Source organism: Gigantopelta aegis, chromosome 6 (genome assembly GCF_016097555.1).
Source record: "Gigantopelta aegis isolate Gae_Host chromosome 6, Gae_host_genome, whole genome shotgun sequence".
NCBI classification, from domain to species: Eukaryota; Metazoa; Mollusca; class Gastropoda; order Neomphalida; family Peltospiridae; genus Gigantopelta; species Gigantopelta aegis.
This window is the reverse complement of record NC_054704.1, coordinates 28764039-28784847: the sequence shown is the minus strand read 5'-3', so window position 1 is coordinate 28784847 and position 20809 is coordinate 28764039.

The window sequence follows — 20809 nt, the reverse complement described above, 5'->3', positions numbered from 1 at the left end:
ATCAAGATGGTCGCCACATTATATACTAAATATGAAAAGTTATGTCCAGGCTTCTAATTGAGGTGCATTCATAATATTGATAGTTATTCATTTGTTTCATATGCATCTAATCATAAGAACGGAATTACTTTTTAAATGATTTAGTAACATTTAAAATAAATTCAATATGGCTAGCAAACACTAATTTAAAACAAAACAAAACATTGTTTCATCTTCGAAACTTTTTATACACTTATGCCTAATCCTACGTTTCAAGGGATGACTATAGTTTTAATACCTAAAATTCAAGATGGCCACCATGAACCCTTTGAAATAGGACTTCCAATATCTTGGCTTCTAATTGGAATAGACATACATTAATAATATTAGTGGCTATTCCTTCTGTTTTGTATATGGAGACATTGATATATATTTCAGTAATGTTTCTAAACCAAAAGCAAAACACGAGCAATAGATTGAGAACCAATACACGCATTGGCTGAGAGTGGGATGATTCGGTAACTGTCATTTAAAGTGTTGAGTGGCAAAGCCTATGCTATAAAGGCAGGGGTCGAAATAGTGCCGTATTTTACGTTTATATTTACAGTTGGAATTAATCATTTTTAGTCTGGCAGGTTTTGATTCGGGCCGGCAAAATTTGTAGCTTGCCGGACCGAATATCCGTCAGGATTTTCAGCCAATTTCGACTCCTGAAAGGTATATAACATACAAACAGTCACTGCAGAATTTGATGATAATTAACGATCTCTCAGAGTACGTTCAAAATTATTACTCTTTGAATCTATGAAATTTGTATTTACTTTTGTTTGACACATAATAGCTGATCTCTATTTTTGTGCTGGGGTGTCGTTAAACGTTCATTCATTCATTGTAACGATTTTACCTTGAATTAAATACCTCTAACCCACCCAAAATTAAAAGTCGGCTGACAACACTGACTAGTCAAATCATTACCCAACAAAACTCCTATGTTTTCAACAGGCAAGTCCTTCACAACACCCATAACGACTGGTCCCGTCACAAACTTCGAACACAAGAAAACCTTATGTAACCGGACAACCATTTTTTCTCCAGTAACTGAGGTTAAGGCCAAACTACGTCCTGTATCTGAATTCTCAATACCAGCTAAACACTCTGACGTTATCAGCGACTGACTACAGCAGGTATCTCGATAGATTGATATTGCTTAAGGACTCAATTCTTGTTTCACATCACAAACCATACCAGTGGACACATACGGGTTTACTTTCTCTGCCATGGGACTAACCATTAACTCTCTCGCTAACGGAGCTGACCTCACTAAACCGACCACTTGCGCATTATCGCGTTTCCTTTTAAAACAGTCCCCGACAAGATGGTTATCCTTTTTACAGTAACTGCAATGTGGACGAAAAGTTCGTGCATTGGCTGATTATGCAGGCTTATCCTTACTTTGCCCACCAGGTGCATTCCTTGCCTGACTAGCTGACCAACTAGATGACTCTCCCCGATAGTTACTTTCCCGGGAAAAACCTGGCTGAAATTTCTTCTTATCACCCTGTTGTATAGAGCTACCCTGTACTGCCTGAGCTTTGTGTATTAACACGTAATCATCTGCCACTATGCCTGCCTCCTCTATCTTTTTGACATCACGATCCTCTAAATGAATACGTAAGCTAACTGGTAATCCATTTTTAATGTCCTGTAAGATAAACAACTCCCGTAACTCGGTATATGACTCTACCTGATGAGAAATCACCCATTTATCAAACATCCTGCCTTCTTAGCCACAAACTCACTATAAGACTGACCCTGCGTTTTTCTCAACTCGCTATACCGTAAACGATAATCCTCAGGTCGTAATTCATAAGCCCTCAACACTGCAGCCGTAACTAGGTCGTACTGACTTGCTCGCTCATCACTCATTGAATTATAAGCTACACTAGCCTTCCCCTTAAACTTAGACACGGCTAACAATGTCCACTTAGACTGCGGCCAATTTAGCTGCTTAGAGGCCCGTTCAAAAAGTTGGAAGAACATATCTACCCCTGGTCCTGGTCGTCAAATACAGGCACTGATCTATAAGCCTCCGACATGTTAAAACCATTTCCTGCCTCTCGTCTAACTTCTTCAGTATTCAACTTTAACTCATGTTCCACTTTTAATTTTTCTAACTGGAATTCTCTATCCCTCTCTTCTCTTTCTCTCTCTCTATCCCTCTCTTCTCTTTCTCTCTCTTCTCTATGTCTCTCTTCTCTTTCTCTCTCTCCCTCTCTCTATCTTCTCTATCCCTATCTTCTTTCTCTCTATCCCTATCTTCTCTTTCTCTCTCTATCCCTCTCTTCCCTTTCTCTCTATCCCTCTCTCTCTATCCCTCTCTCTCTATCCCTCCCTCCCTCTCTCTCTCTCTCTCTCTCTCTCTCTCTCTCTCTCTCTCTCTCTCTCTCTCTCTCTCTCTCTATCTAATGCACGTTCTTCTCTTTCGTATTCAAGCTTTTTAAAAGCTAATTGTTGTTCCACACTTAACTCATTTATCTCTATCTCTGGAACAATCTCACTGTCTTCCATAACAGGCCTATCACCAAAAACTTCCTGGATAATAATTGTCTTTATATCACCTAAGGTTTTAGCTGATGTTAAATCAATTTCCCGCTCATTTGCGATTTTACTAACTCGGCCTTACGTGCTCGCTTAATCAAGACTACACTGAGCGTATGCCTATCCAGCAAATTCTTATCCATGTTTAGATATGACGCACTTATAATTAATTAATTTTCTAGTGAACAACGTTGCTACTTCTAGTTAATTTGTAAAAATAATTTATAAAGCCCCCATTTACAAACAATACTTTTTTAAATATGCATGTCCCGTTTCAGATCCGGGACGAGCGCCCCAATTTTCTACTCCTGTCACGGGGATCCTATAATACCCGTAACTGAATGAAACACGATTGTCTAAATATCTCTCCTAACTGTATATCTATTAGATCTCTCTGTAACAGGCAGTTATACCCGCTTGTGGCTCGTCTAGGTATGATCAGAGATAAGATCTTATATAAAGTATATATTATTATAGCACGTTTAGTCCACTAGAAAACACAACAAAAACACAATACACTTTGGAATCTGTATTAACCTACGCTGACAAATGTACTGCCGCAGTAGTTAATTAACAACACAAATAATAACAACCCAGAACTGATCACTTAATTAGTTAATCTCTAGGTGTCTAGTTTACACAATATGCTAATCACTTCACCGTAACACAACACCCACACGTGTGATGATTGAGAAACGCTTCCAGGAGAACTTAATTAATAAAGGAATTACAACTCTATTCCTAACTGGTTAATTTTTAATTAACCCTTACTACTCGTTCAATAACGTGTGATAATTGAGAAACGCTTCCAGGGGATCTTAATTAATAAAGGAATTACAATTCTATTCCTAACTGGTTAATTTTTAATTAACCCTTAACTACTCATTCAGTAACCTTGTAACACAGAATTAATACTGGTACCTATCACAATAAAGACAATAACCTACAGTTTACCTAGGTCCTCTAGGATGATTGGATAAGTTTTATATATATATATATATATATATATATATATATATATATATATATATATATATCTCAGAACGGTGAGCCTACAGTATACTGCGTCAGATGACCGTCTAAATAATATTGGTAATATAAGTCGCCAAAATCACGGTTGTAAAAACCGCACTCGCGGAGGTATTACGTAACTACTGGCCACCTGGGCTTAAGTGCATATTGGAATGCACGGTCGCGTGAAGGTATTATGTAACAAGGTGCCCACCTGGGCTAAGTGCATATTGGACTGCACACGGCCCTCTAAAACAATTAATATCGCCACAGGCGAAAAGAATTAAGAGCATGTACCGTCACAATGTACTTAATATATATATTTGCATCATCACTCCTGCCGGTGACGGATATTGGATTATTACTGTACATGGTTCTGCGCTACTTTTAGCGGATCCAGCGGAAGAGTGCTGGAAGTGCGCATGTCAATGGTATTTTGACATGCTTCGTTAAGATGCGAAAATTGCCGTAGACGTTACCATAAAAAACGTCAACATTCCAACAAGACTCCCATGAGTTGCTCCCACCAACCAGCCATGCCCTTTTAATGGCAGAACCGGAAAAAAAACCCCGATCACCCAATCGATCCAGCCTTCCGAAGGGCTAAAACTAGAGGGCAACTATCGGAGACCAACCACGACGGCCAGGTTCCAATAGGCTATAATTTGATCACCAACACCTGCCTCGGTGGTGTTGTGGTTAAGCCATCGGACATAATACTAGTAGGTACAGGGTTCGCAGCCCGCTACCGGCTCCCACCCAAAGCGAGTTTTAATGACTGACTACACTACTTCTCTCTCACTAACCACTTACAACTAACCCACTGTCCTAGACAGACAGCCCAGATAGCTGAAGTGTGTGCCCAAGACAGAGTGCTTGAACCTTAATTGGATATTAGCACGAAAGTAAGTTAAAGAAAGAAAGAAATAATTCGACCAAGTTCAAATTTACTAACATAACTAAATTAGTTTACTTTTTATGAACCGTTCCAAATCATGCGCCAAATTAATTCATGTTTTATTTTTTGAACTCATTCCTACGGCTCTGCAAGGCTCAATGGGTAGGTGTAAACCACTTGCACCGACCAGTGATCCATAACTGGTTCAACAAAGGCCATGGTTAGTGCTATCCTGCCTGTGGGAAGCGCAAATAAAAGATCCCTTGCTGCTAATCGGAAAGAAAGAAAAAGAAAGAAGTGTTTTATTTAACGACGCACTCAACACATTTTATTTACGGTTATATGGCGTCAGACATATGGTTAAGGACCACACAGATTTTTTTAGAGGAAACCCGCTGTCGCCACATAGGCTACTATTTTTACGACAGGCAGCAAGGGATCTTTTATTTGCGCTTCCCACAGGCAGGATAACACAAACCATGGCCTTTGTTGAACCAGTTATGGATCACTGGTCGGTGCAAGTGGTTTACACCTACCCATTGAGCTTGCGGAGCACTCACTCAGGGTTTGGAGTCGGTATCTGGATTAAAAATTCCATGCCTCGACTGGGATCCGAACCCAGTACCTACCAGCCTGTAGACCGATGGCCTGCCACGACGCCACCGAGCCGGTCTAATCGGAAAGAGTAGCCCATGTAGTGGCGACAGCGGGTTTCCTCTCAAAATCTGTGTGGTCCTTAACCATATGTCTGACGCCATATAACCGTAAATAAAATGTGTTGAGTGCGTCGTTAAATAAAACATTTCTTTCTTTCTTTCTTTCATTCCTACGGGACATTAAAAATTCAACAGCATCACAAATACCCTCGCTCGCTACCGACCCTGGTCGGGTTGCTGATGCTCTCTTGCACTTGCCAGCGCAGACGATCCATTCTCCAACCCACCCCAACCCTTTTCCTGTCCTGGACGAAGGAGCCGGCGTAAGTCTACACCTGCGCCCATGAGAGGCGTGCGCTACAACAGCTTGCTCTGAATGTGCACCCTAAACCCTATGACCTGACCTGACCTTTGACGTAACATCAACAATGCGTTGGCGTTTAAATATGCTTATTGATGTCAAAACGATACTACGTACATTCGTCTGAAGATAGTTTAACTTCAGAAATGTGCGAAAAGATCGCTGTTTGACATTTATAGTCATATTTATTTTAAATGTGTATAAATATAAAAAATCTATGCATGGATCTAATGCTATCTTAATGCCTAATGATGACATCTAACTGCCGTGCTGTTCCGTCCCAATATTTCCTGCAAATGTTGAGTGAATATACCAATAGAGGTAAGTGGTTGAATTATGTTTTGTTTAATTATCAAGACCGATGCAGTAGGAGGTGGGGTGCATATGTATTGGCGTAGCCAGTATTTTATAGGGGGGGGGGGGGGGAGGTACCCACATTGGGAGAGGGACCGACAGTCGTGTTATGGGGCGACGGGTACATATGAACGATGGGGGGGGGGGGGGGGGGGAGAGCGGTGATTGGCTGGGAACATGTTTACAATGGTCAGCTTAATATTTCTGTGGATGAGTACAGATAATAACATGTTAGTTTACTTTTGAATACTGTAGATGCCCCTTTTAAGCATTGCACCCACTACCTTAATATCTTGCATTCCTCCATGCCAGTTATGACATTATTTTTAAAAAACCCTGCAAAATTACCCCCCCCCCCCCCAACCACCCCCTTCTCCATCGCAAACTTAACAGCCTCGTTATGACCCATGCTCGATTTCACGCTGGATCCGCCACTGACTGAAATAGTCACCAGTATCATGAACGAATCCCATGTAGAAGATGAAATACTGCATGTCCTATATCTGGCGGCCAACATGAGTTTTTTTTATAAAACCGAGGTAAAAGTATCTTCTTCCCACAAAACAGAGTTTCGGTAATTACAAATAAAAATGTAACATCAATTGCGTTGCCACTTTAAGGACAAAATGCCAATGGAAGTGCATTTTTCAGAAGTACCTGTCTGAATCTACATTTCTAGATTATAGTTACACTATGACTATGATTATATAATCAAAGACTATACATATTAGCTATAAGGTTCCTGTGATTTATTATTTGTTTTATCTAATGGAAAAAAGTAGTGGGTTTTCTTTGAGATTTATGATTAATAACTCAATGTGCTCTAGTGTTGTTTTTAAAACAAAACCAACTTTGTAGCAGCAGCGATGGTTTTAATATATTTATACATGTATAAATTTATACATTATATATATGCGTGTGTGTGTGTGTGTGTGTAACCAAAATTTCGGCCACCTTATCTCCTTTATGAATACATGCATTTACAAATATTTGCAGACTTTCAATTGTGTGTGTGCCCCCCCCCCCCCTCTCTTTTTGGCACCTTTCTACGCCCGTGCAATGTATTCTACTTGATGATCAGACACGCCCATCTTGATGTCATGTGCATCTAGAACGCAATGTGAGCTAAAAATAAATGTTAGACAGCTCAGTCGAAATGTTTTTGGTTATTTGGAGTAATTTAGTCGGGCATCAGTCTGTTTACAGACATATAAACAAAACAAATGAAAGTCTGCAAATATTTGTAAAAACATGCATTCGTAAAGGAGATAAGGTTCCCGAAATGTTAGTTAGTGTCCTAGTCTACGAGCTACTAAAGAATGATGTTAGGCTCACCCAAAAGAGTGGTAAATACTTTCCTATGCACCGAAATATTTGCTTTAAGTTGAGGTCGACAATAGTAAGGAAGATATTGAAGAACTGATACAATACCGAAATGTCCATCTCTGTTACGAATAAGCTTGTTGGTAGAACTGATACAATACCGAAATGTCCATCTCTGTTACGAATAAGCTTGTTGGTAGAACTGATACAATACCGAAATGTCCATCTCTGTTACGAATAAGCTTGTTGGTAGAACTGATACACTACCGAAATGTCCATCTCTGTTACGAATAAGCTTGTTGGTAGAACTGATACAATACCGAAATGTCCATCTCTGTTACGAATAAGCTTGTTGGTAGAACTGATACAATACCGAAATGTCCATCTCTGTTACGAATAAGCTTGTTGGTACCTCGTTTCCGGACTGTGAACAATATTGGACATTACTTTGGACCTGCTGGGCTTTTGGTTAATTCCCAAAACTGAGCTACTCATCTTCGTTTGCTAACTACTGGAGTTTTCGGGGAACTTCGATATTCCAATGGATGGGTTTGCACACTCTTTTTGGACCCGCGCCCCACCCACTCACACCCACTTCGACAAGCGAGGTGGGAGGGTGTGGGTAATCATTCAATGTTTAGATGATCCCTAACCACTGTACCGTGCAGGCCGGTAGCTATGATGTCATTAAGACCAGACAGCGATAGTCTTGATGAGTGATCACCATCCCTTGCGGTTTAAATAATTACCATGATGATCGTTTCATCCTCTAATTGATATATGAAACATTAACAGCATCTTCTTAGGGAAATGTCGTGTCCCGTGGTAGACGTATGGCGTCTTTCAATTCACCATTCCATGACAATATGATAAACTGAGGTGCAAGTTTGTAGGTTACATGTGACTATAAATAAACAGAGAATACACCCATTAATGATTTGCAACTTCTCACGATAAAGGAAGGAAGGATATGTTTTATTTAACGACGCACTCAACACATTTTATTTACCGTTATATGGCGTCGGATATATGGTCCACACAGATATTGAGGGAGGAAACAGCTATCGCCACTTCATGGGCTACTCTTTTCGATTAGCAGCAAGGGGCTTTTATATGCACCATCCCACAGACAGGATAACACATACCACGGCCTTTGATATACCAGTCGTGGTGCACTGGCTGGAGCGAGAAATAGCCCACTGGGCCCACATACGGGGATCGATCCCAGACCGACCGTGCATCAAGCGAACGCTTTTACCACTGGGCTACGTCCCGCTCCTCTTCTCACGATAAAGACCCACAGCAAATGTAGCTTTTAGGCATATCATAAAAAACAAAAAATCCCTCAGACATGACAGCACATACCTCGGCCTTAGATATACCAGTTCACTGGCGTAGGGAGCGGGGGGGGGGGGGAGGGGGACACATGCCCCCCACTTTGTTGTAGCAACGATGGTTTTTATATACTTATACATGTATAATTTTTATATATATATATGTATAAATATATAAATTATACATACACGCATATATATATATATATATATATATATATATATATATATATATATATATATATATATATATATATATGCGTGTGTGTGCACCCCACCTTTTGGCACCTTCCTACGCCCGTGCAGTTGTGGGGCACTGGTTGGGATGGCAAAACCAACCAGAAAATGGGTCCACTAAGGTGGTTCGATCCTATGGCTCAAACACCTCAGGCGAGCGTTCTACCGACTGAGCAAGATGTTGCTCTTACCCCTCCCTCCACACACAACTAGAAGATCGTGATATATTATGCTGTCCTGTCTTTAGAAAATGCACATAAAATATCCTTGCTCCCAGCTGGAAGAAATAGATCTAGGAAGTCAATGTAGCATTGCTATTCTCCTTTAACTTTAAATCCTAAAATGCCATCGCATAAACAACTTACTGAAATGTTTCATTTTTGATACATACATGTATATATTATTTCGACATTTTTTTTGGTGCTTCTTGACAATCCAGAAAATGTTGCTTGGAGACCTAACAGTTCGCGTCGTCCAATGTCAGAAGTGTGCAAAACATCAACCATTAACACGGACAGATCAGGACAGCATACGAAGATCGCGTCTATTGATTGATATTTGATAGAATAAAGCCAGTCACTAGGGAATTATTTTTGATACGACTAATAATAGTAACCAACACTCTGCAAGTAGCAACAGAAGTAGACCTTGGAGCGATGTGTATTTGGTGCAGTTTGAAAATCAGAAATTCTACGTATTTTTAATTCTTGGGTCTTGACCAAGCAAATATTTTTGACAATCGTTACCTTTATGTACGCTTTTAAAAAACAGTTCTAATGTAGGCGAGTGTGCAGATGGAGTAGAGGCTGACCACCACCCTCACCCTCCCTGCTCCAAGCATATTTTCGTTTTTAAATTATATTTTCCATTAAAGCATGACTGGCCCCCATAAAACGGCGCTCGCCACAATCTAGAACCGCCCTGCACAATTTTGATGTGATTACGATAAATCTTCTTCTTTTTTTACCTGAAGTGATAAAATCAGACACAAGATAAAAAAAATGGCATTGCAATAAACATAGTTTAAAACAGTTTAAAATACGATCAACTTTGATATTAAAAAAACATGGAATAAGTACGCAATGTCTGTGCCAGGTGTTGTTCAACGAGCCAAATACTGGAGAAGAATGAATGTTGTTTTACATTTCACAACTAAATAGTTGAAACCATTCCTTACTATGATTCAGTACTACCCTCCCCTCTACCAAACAAAACAAAACCAAAACCCTAAAAAAACAAAACCCCAACAAAACAAAACAAAACAAAGCAAAACAAAAGCAAACAAAACAACAAACAGACAATAAGTACCAAACCTCACAAACCCTCAAGCTTCATGGCAAAAAAACAAAAAAACAACCAACCAAAAAACCCCAACAACCCCCCCCCCCCCCCCCCAGCAAACAAATTTGCGTTAAACCCTCACCCCAGGAATAAATGGTTATGTACACTTTGCTTCTATACATTATCGGAATAAGTTCCAACTGCGACCCCCCCCCCCCCCCTTCCGAGACTTAAGAAGCTGCCATACCATTAGCTTATTATTTTTTTCATAACAGGATAAGGCAGAGAAACTGGTTAGGATACTAATGGTAATTCATGGAACAAACCGTAAAAACCCCCCAAAACAACCAATAAACAAGCACAAACACCGTTGAAGAAACATGAAGACTACATAAAAAATCATCAAAAGGATTCGATCCTACGAATTCACGCATGTCAAGCAGATATTTAAGTGAACGTTTTTCAATAAATGCGTTTAAGTGTTTCGCATAATTTGTAAGTATTTCAGGTATTGATTTTGAAAGTGCTTTTTATCTTAACGTTTTTATTATTAGAGATGAACTTAAATACACGCAACAGTAAGCCTATAGAATAATGTTTTTTTTCGCTACCCGCAACCCCCCTCCCCCCACTTGATTAAGGATATAAGAAAGCAGCCATATGCTCAGCGATGCTGATTAGTAACGTGCAGTACAATTTATTTAGCAAATATTGACAAATCACTAGACGTCGAACTGCGCCACCCATAAAATACCACACTTTCAAGCAATTATCAGATGTAAATGTCGGTGCAAATCCATTGTTATTCGTTAGAACCAGCAGTTGAGCATCTGGAAATGTACTGAGAGAGACTTCTTGTTTGTAACGACTAACGCAACAAAGAGCAAGAATGCCGTAGAACATATCTTGTGCAACTGTTGTGTTCTACAAATGTCAGTACTCGAAATTGTATCTATCAAGACTTCGCGATTCTAGAATTACGTTTCTGTCCGGGAAACTGCGCCACCTAGTGGCAGTACTACTGTCAGCAGCAGACGACATTTCTACAGTTAACTGCCGGGAGTATTGCCCTATTTCCCAACGTCTCGAATTTAGACGAGTTTTTCGTTATTGTTTGTGAGTCTTAATATTCATATTATTCGCAACCTTCTGGAATAACCGCTTGACATGATATGGTGATCTCGAGTAACTGGTAAGTAATTCCAAATTGTTATATAGTATATTTCCAAATACATTACTAATTGTATTGTTCATTAATAGTTTATGGAATAACTACTTATATGACATATTGATAAAAACGCAATTGATAAATAATTTGATTTGTTATATAATTATGGTTGATACTTATAATATTGTTGGTTTTGGTAAAAAATAAAATAAATAAGTTTATTCATTTTAAAAATACAATTTCATTAATAATTTTTGTGATAAATCATTTGGTAGGCTTATGGTGTGAGGCAGAAAAACAAATGTGCTGGAACGTTTAATGTTCTAATGACTTTATTAGTGTTGTATGATTCTGTTGTATGAATGCAGATACAGACATTTGAAAAAGGGGCGTGAAAATGTGTTTGAAATGAGAATGCAAAATGTACAATGATCCAAGCGCAGTTTTGTATATCAAAAGAGGTATAATGTTTGTCTAACAATTTACACCCTTCCTCTTAAATTAAGAGCAATGTTTTGTTTTGTTTTCAACTGCTACATAGACCTACGTCAATTAATATACTCAAAAGAATTTAAGGGTCAAAAATTTATAACCAAATAAGTTTCAGAGTGTATTAGATTGATGATGTAAACTACACCAACATTTTTATTTATTGTTCCATATTTACAAAAAAACACAAATAAACGTCACTGTATACAAGAAAGTCACATGACATGCTGTCAAAGTTGAAGGTTGTCAAACATGGATTTTACACATTAGAACATTCGTTTAATAGTGTGTGAATCCACCCCTGGCGCGAATACACTCGACACATCGTTGCCTCATGTTGTTGATCAGACGTGTGAAGAACTCTTGGGGAATGGCCTGCCACTCTGCCATAAGAAGTTGACCCAGATCATGAAGGTTGGCCGGAGGGGCATGGTTATCCCGAACTCTCCTGCCTAATTCGTCCCAGGCGTTCTCTATTGGGGCCAAGTCAGGCGAATATGCTGGCCAATCCATCCTGGCGATACCTTGTTGTCTGAGAAAGTCCGTTACCATCCTGGCGCGGTGGGGTCTGGCATTGTCATCCTGCAGAACTGCCCCGCCGCCAATCTGCTGAAGGCCTGGGAGAACCAACGGCCGGATAATCTCATTCAGATAGCGGATTCCATTCAGATTGCCACCCACCACATATAGGGGGGTCCTGTGGTGGATAGAGATGCCGCCCCACACCATGACGCTGCCACCACCGAACCGGTGACGTTGTCTAACGTTAACGTCAGCGAAGCGCTCCCCAGGACGTCTGTAGACACGAACCCGACCGTCGTTGAACTGGAGACTAAACCTGGACTCATCAGTGAACATTACTCGACCCCACTGAACACGTTGCCACCGCAGATGAAGCGTGCACCAGTGACGTCTGGCCGTTCTGTGACGTGGTAGGAGTGGTGGTCGAACAGCCTGGCGATGGCAGCGTAGATTATTGGCTCTCAGACGATTGCGTATGGTTTGATCAGACACTCGAGTTCCAGTCGCAGTCCGCAGATTGTCACGTAATCGGCGTGCAGTGGTTGTGCGTTGACGTAGAGACATATTGGTGATGTAGCGATCCTCTCTATTTGTAGTGCTTCGGGGTCTTCCCGGACGTGGACGATTTCGAACAGAATTCGTTGCTTGGTACCGTTGCCACAGTCGGCCAACGACATTCTGACTGACACCAAGTCTCAGAGCAACATTTCTTTGCGTATTGCCATCCTGAAGCCAAGCAATAGCCCTTCCTCGATCTTCGATAGTCAGTTGAAGTCGTACCATTGTCGAATTTGGAGTGTGCACCGTACACGAACGCAAGCTCCAATTATACGGAAATTCAGCATTGGGAACATGGAATACACGTGCAAAGCGTGCAAATGAAGCGCTTTGTGAAAAAGCAAGTTATGGGCTCTTAGCAGACCTTTCGCTTTCGCTCTAATTTACGTGCAAATGTAAGCATGTTTTCGCCATTAGAACTAGTCGACAGTGTCAATGACAGTGGATTTTAATTCATTTATGGGTTGCTTAGACCCACTTTCGTCAAAATGGAACAATACCATGCGTGACATTATGGTCTAGCTAATATAATTGACATTCAGAAAATAATGTCGAAAATATCGTCTGACCCTTAAATTCTTTTGAGTAGTATATATCTATCTATCTATCTATCTATCTATATAATACAAAAACACGCAGTCTGTTGTTAAAGGGACATTCCTTAGTTTGCTGCATTGTAAGATGTTTTCGACTAATAAAATATTTCTACGATTAAACTTGCATATTAAATATGTTTTCTTGTTTCTTGTTCTGTATATTCAATGTGTTTCTGGTCGTCTTAATATTTGTAAGAAGCCCAAATTAGATTTTGTCTTCAAATAATTTCGTCCGTACGAAAACAAAATTAGAAAATAAAATGAAATTTAACCTAGTACTAATATTAGAACGATCAAAAACACGTTTAATATACAGCCACTAATATTTTATACAGAAAAAATATACTCTGTTAAAAAAGAAACGCATAGGCGAAATATTCATGGAATTATCTCTTTAATACAAAGTGGAATAATTTCGTTATTTATGATTGTATCACAGTCAAATTTGACATGAGTATGTGACAATGTTCTTGCTATGGACTGACGGAGGCGTTTTCGTCACCAAACAGCGTCGCACGAGGGTGCTGAAATCAGTACCTTGTGTGGCCACCAGCAGCAGCAATCATTGCGCGACATCTCCAATCCGGGCACGTGGAATCCTAGCCCATTCTTCCTGCAGTGCATGTGACAGTTGCGGAAGCGTCTGAGGTCTCCGGGTCACGCTGGCGTACACGTCTGTCCAGTTCGTCCTATAGATGTTCAATGGGTTGAGATCTGGCGATCTTGATGGCCATAGCAGCACATTAATGTTCTTATTCTGAAGGAAATCCATTGTTACAGTGCCATATGCGGCCTGGCATTGTCCTGCTGAAAGAGTTCTCTCTGTCGATCCAATGGGAAGCATGTGACAGCGAAGAATTTCATCCTGGTAGCGTACAGCTGTCAAGTTGTCTTGTACGAACACAAGTTCACTTCTGCCGGTGTATGAGATGGCTCCCCACATGACACTCCCTCCACCGAATCTGTCAACTTGGGCGACGCAGCTGTTGGCAAAACGTTCAACATACGGACTCCTAGCCAGTAAACCAGCTTCACGAAGTCAGTTCCGAATGGTTTGTGCAGACACCCTTCTCAAACCTGGTATGCGTCCAGCAGTGTTCGTTGCTGTGGCAGTTCGGTGACTCAAGTGCAGAACCCGGATGTAGCGATGTTGTGCTGCAGTTCTTATGCGATGTCTTCCACTTCTCAGAGACGTGAAATGGTGCTCTGATGGACGTTCATGTGGCGTGCGACTGCTGACTGCGATTTACCTAACTGGAGGCGGTCTATTGCAATGTTTCGATTCGGCAGGCTTAGTCTTGGCATCTTGTAACTAGTCTACGTCGAAATAGAAATGAGGCATCATTACGAGCATTGCAGCTTTAAATACCCATCACTACCCCAATCCTTTCCCTGAGTTTCACGTGTATTCACCAAAATCTTACCATTTCACGCCGATTTCCTGCAATTGTCGCACAACGTGCCACATCGTGCGTTAAATTTATTTTAAGGTGCATTTGGGCATGCTGTCCCATTCCAGGAACATTAATACACATGGTCATTCAGCAACATTGTACAAAAACCGATATTTTGTAAAATCAAACACCTTTCTTCTTTCCCTATCACCTATGCGTTTCGTTTTTGACAGAGTATATATTTGATATGTAATTACAATCGTTAAAAAGTCTCTGTTAGTCGATAGCGTCTTAAAATTGCAGGAATGTCCCTTTAAATAAATACTATCTTTTGATACCCATTGTGAATGTCATTTGGATATACTATTTCCACTGACGAATACCATAGAATGCATTTTTGTTTTTAATTTCAAGACGAATTATATAATACACGATACCAATTATAAAATGTATGTCTGAGTATTACTATCATTTCTTGTTTTGTAATTCTTAAAAAACAAAATACAACTCCCCCTAACAACAAAACAAAACACCTAAATCAACAACATCATTATCCGCGATCAAAACCGTAGCTCTGCAAAATACAGAGACGACTGGGCTTTTGGCAAAATATTGTTGATTCAATGAATTTCTATCTAGTGTCTCGCCTATAGGAGATCCTTTACTGAACAACATATTCGTCTATCACTGCCACAAAGAAGACTGCCACTCAAACAGTTTACTAAACTCTCCCCCCAAACAAAATCAACATAAAATAACTAGCACATGATAGAGCTCTTTGGAATAAATACAGCTGTGATGACATGCACGCATGAATTACTGTTAAAACAGTGATGATATCAGGTGGGTGGGTGAAAGGTGAACATGTCCTGCCCCGCCGATGGCACAGACCATGAGTAATGAATGAATGAATGAATGAATGAATGTTTAACGACACACCAGCACGAAAAATACATCGGCTGTTGGGTGTCAAACTATGCTAAAGTCAAAACATGAAGTGATGATCAACATCAATATAAAAATTCAATAGTAAAATAAAAACACAGTGTAAAGAACTGTGCAAAAATACATATATCACAGATAGATAAAATTAAAATTTACAATAAAAGTCAGTATCACGTAGAAACTGTAATAAAATTTCTGGATAGAATCGAAATGATTCCATCACATCACGTTAGCCAAATATGGTTTTTTTCGAGTTTCTTTAAGCTACTTACACTCCACCAAAATGTGGCGCACCGTCAGAGTACACTGACAGTGTTCACACTGAGGTGGAGGATCTTGCTTTAAGATAAATGAATGGGTCAAATATGTATGACCGATGCGAGCACGACACAAGACTATTTCATCCTTCCTGCACTGTCTATAAGAAGACTGCCACTCTCCAAGACTAACTTGAAGCTTGTTCGCAACCGCACCGTCCCAATCATGTTACCACGTCGAAAAGATAAATTGGTTAATACTATATTTAAAATCAGAATAAGGCACACCAACCCTGGCATAAGGCAAATCCAAAGCAGACTTGGCAGCTGAATCAGCCTTTTTATTACCCCTGATGCCAACATGGCTGGGCACCCAACAAAATACATTGTCTTTATTGGCAATGGATAAAAAGACACACTTTCGTATCACCATCCCAATTAAGGGATGGCCTAGTTTCATATTGCGTATAGCTTGGAGACACGAAAGTGAGTCGGTAAAAATAATAAATTTTGATGCCATCGAATTTTTAATTTCATCTAAGGCTGTAATAACTGCCCAAACTTCAGCACTAAAAATTGATGTTGAGTCGGGCAATCTCATGGAAGGTATTGTGTCTGAAGGAAAAAACTGTAGCACAAGACACAGAATTCCTATCCCGTGATCCGTCTGTTTACACAGGAATGTAATCACGGTACTTGTTTTGAATTTCCATGAAAAATTGTTTATAAACAACAGCATTTGTACGATCTTTCTTCGGATGCGCAAGATCAAACACAATTTTAGGTGGTGTAATACACCAAGGTGGTAAAACAAAATATGAAGGAGTTTCCAAAGTACTGAAAGCAGAAGATGAGTTATGAGAAAAGTTGTCTGCCAATGCGTTGGCAATGAGGCCATGAGTAATCCACCACAGCTGTGAAGTCCGTCACATCATTAAACAAAATGGGGAAAAAAGGTTTTAAGCGTTTCACTAAAGAGATAGAAAGGTATGCACAAGTTTAAAATATGGAATAACATCAGCTATCATTTTGGTGAGTGATGCATCGTATTTAGTACATTATATTCTCCAAATGTCTACCATAAAACGTTTTGAATGCCCTAAAGAATCTTTGGACATCATAACCCTGATGGAACAACTTCTGTACCAGAATGATATAGCGGTATGAAATCTGTATACAATTAGCACGTCCTAAGGTATCTTAGAAGTTGTAATATGTAGACACCAAAAGCTGGAGCAGAAGGTATATTGTTCGACTTTAGGGGAAAATGGACTTTTGGAAAGTTGAAGTAATCCGTAGCTATTCACATAGATAAGTCCACAAAATACATGTTGCTTAAATAAAACGCCTAAACTCAAAACCAATTGTGATAAGATCATTGATTGGTCAGTGAGCGTAAATCATCGAATAGAATAGTATTTTAGCAATGTGAAATAATATGCAAATTAAAACAAACAAAACACGTTCTCTCGTATATGGAATAATAATTTTGATATAAATTTCTGTATCCTTAAAGAAAGCCATTTGAAAGTTAAAACGAAGAAATATAATTCCTATTTACTTGTTAATGTTTTTGGTTTTTTAATTTTTTAAATTTATTTTATTATTTTGTTGTATTAATATTGTCTCTAATATATAAATAATCCTAAAAATGTGATTGTGTTCCCATTACCTTAAGCATGTCCTACTAAACTCATCTGGTCCTTATATGTTTTAACATAAATATTTTTTAACCAAACCATTTTACCATCATAACCATTCATTTGCTCAACTTATAACACGATTGCATGACAACATAATTGTTATATTCGTTTTCCTAAAATGTTGTCTGTTAACAATGGTTCTCGAGGACTCCATTTTGCAATTTGCCTTAAAATATTTTTTTAAATATAAATTATTATAAGTGCATGTTTTGTTAAACAAATGTTGGAAATGTTTTGCTGTAAGCTATATCACTAAACGTATTACCCGCCGAAACTGGTTACGTAGTTAACAATATTTATTGCTGATGCACGCTACAGTTTTTGACGCACGTGCAGTAAACTTAGCTACTTAGCGGCCAGTTTAGTGCTCATGTGAAGTGTAGTAATAACAACTGCAGCGATCTCTCTCTCCCCCTCTCTCTCTCTCTCTCTCTGTGTGTGTAAGATAGATAGATAGAGAGAGAGAGAGAGAGAGAGAGAGAGAGAGAGAGAGAGAGAGAGAGAGAGAGAGAGAGACAGACAGAGACATATTTATGAGAGGATGGGCATTATATGGTTACAGGTGCTAACCACACATACCATTCACACAGCATAACAATGTACAGTAAATTCGACTATTTGTCTCGCTCTTCAATTATTTTTTATGTATTAACAGTCGAGGTACCTCAGTTCATATTTAACATTGTATCGACATTATTCATATGTAACTACATTTATCTGCATTCATTTACATTTTATAGGGAATATATCGTTAAAAAAACACAGAAGCTGTTTTGCCATTTTCAACTATGTTAATTTATGTCTCTACGACTGACCGATTTTTGCCTATTTTCGTATAATTCCCATGGGGTTTGATTGGACAGTTAGCGCACGAGTGATAACATCGAATGCGCGAGTTAGGAAGCAATTGTTTTGCAATACCCATTTCTCATAAAAGAACTTAAATAACTTGGTATTATTTGCACTAAAACAAATTGCAGGAGAATCCATCAAACACAAAAACAATAACTTTGAATGATTCTCATCACAATTAATGTACTGTAACTCATTACTTTCCCATACGCACCCACGCATATACGAACTAGATAATCATACATGTCGCACTGTGTGCAAGAAACAAAATTATTTTGGTACGGTATTTTAAGCATATGTTGAAGGCAGATTTTTTGATGGAAGATTTCGTTACAGTTGAAATCACTGACATTTATTGCAGTTACATTCCGGACTAAGGTGTTTGAACACTAAAGCGCCTACGCCGTTGTATTGTCCATAATAGGTGGTACAAGAGACCAGTTGTAGTATGCACCTGGTTGCGAAGTGGTTTGCCTTTCGGTTTGAGTACAACCAATGATCAAGATGTTGAAAGTTTTAAATGAAATACACTCACAAAAACCCCCCAACACACACACAAAATCCCCCTAACAAAAAACACCCCCCCCCCAAGACACACCAAAACCCCCCAAAACAACAACAAATAAAAATCAAAACAAAAAACAACAACAAACAAATACAAGAACAATCCGCAACATTTTAATAAACTTCTAGCAACGATTTGTTTTAACCAGTCATCATTTTCTATATTGTTTTGTAAGCGTGATATTCTCTTCATCGTCAACGTTCTCATCATCATCACCACATCAACATAATTATTTATTATATTCATCATCATCATCATTTATGATATTTATCATCACCATCATCATCATTTATTATATTTATCATCATCATCATCATAATTATTTATTATATTTATCATCAGGTCAGGTCAGGTTTTACGTACAAATTCAGAACAGCTGTTGTAGCGCACGTCTGTCCTGGGCGCAGGTGCCGATCTTGTCCGGCTCTTCCGCCCAGGACAGGAACAATTTATCATCATCATTATCATCGTCGTCATCATCATCACCAAATTCGTCATCACTCTTTCAACAACAACAGAAGCAAAAATAGTGTTGTCATCATCATGAAGATATCGTTAAAACAACAATATGTTGACAAAGTTCTATTTTGAATTACACACACCGTTTTTGAAAGCATCACACCTCGACACCGGTAACCATGGAGAAGAATTGACTTCTTTCAAGTTTTGAGAAAACTGTCGAAAGTTAGCAACCCGAATAACCTATTTTGGAAAGCTTCACGATAACACTTATTAAATATTCACCAGGTTTCTCACAAAAGTCGACATTTCCGGCGCTGACCATCAAGTGCTCTCCGTGTACTGACTCTAATTCCCCAGACCTAACGGTTCAGTCTCCAGCACTTCATCACATTCTGACGAAGACCTTTTCGTTAAGGAATAACAGGACGGTGCATTAATGAAAGTCAGGAAGCAATAGAGTAACGGTCGCCATCAATCACAAGAACCGCATGGCTTTAATATAATAGACAACCTGCTACCCATTTATATATCCCTGAGGCAGTAAAACGTAGAATTTTCAGAGTACAAGCAATAACACCATCGATTTACCATCTTTTTACACGCCCTGCCTTCTCTAACCGTAATTTTAGATGTGCGTTCATGTATTTGATACATATTATTGCTACAGCTCGTGATTTGGATTGCAGAACTTACAAATAGAGTAGATATCCAGTTATCCATTCCTTTATTCCAAAAGATAGTGAAAAATAGGTACACACTCATCTAAAGTAGCATCATCGTCGACTTTACATCTTGACTTATGCACCCACTTTCCTGCCATCCCAACGATATAAACATACTAGTTGTGACGAATAGTCAATATTGATACAGCTAGTGGCTCCGACTGCAGACAGAAAATAATAATTCTGCAATACATTGATTAATTGCTTTAGGACGTCTTGATGATATATCAAGCTAGAACCCGTCGTATATGTTTTATTTCACAACTGCTGTGAACCAAATAAAAAATTCGGACATTTACAACTTTATGATTAATCCAGTCAACATTGAAAAGAGTAATTCACAATGAGTATTACCTTTGAGGATGTGAAGTGCCATTATATTTTGGGAACACTAGACACCCTGATTATGACAATTTAGGACCGATTACCTAAAGTTGCAATCTGGCCTTGCCATTTTTATGATATCATTTACTAATGCAAAATATAAACACAGCTCTAGTTTTGCTAAACTCGTCTTATCACTATCAACGGTTATTGTTATCGA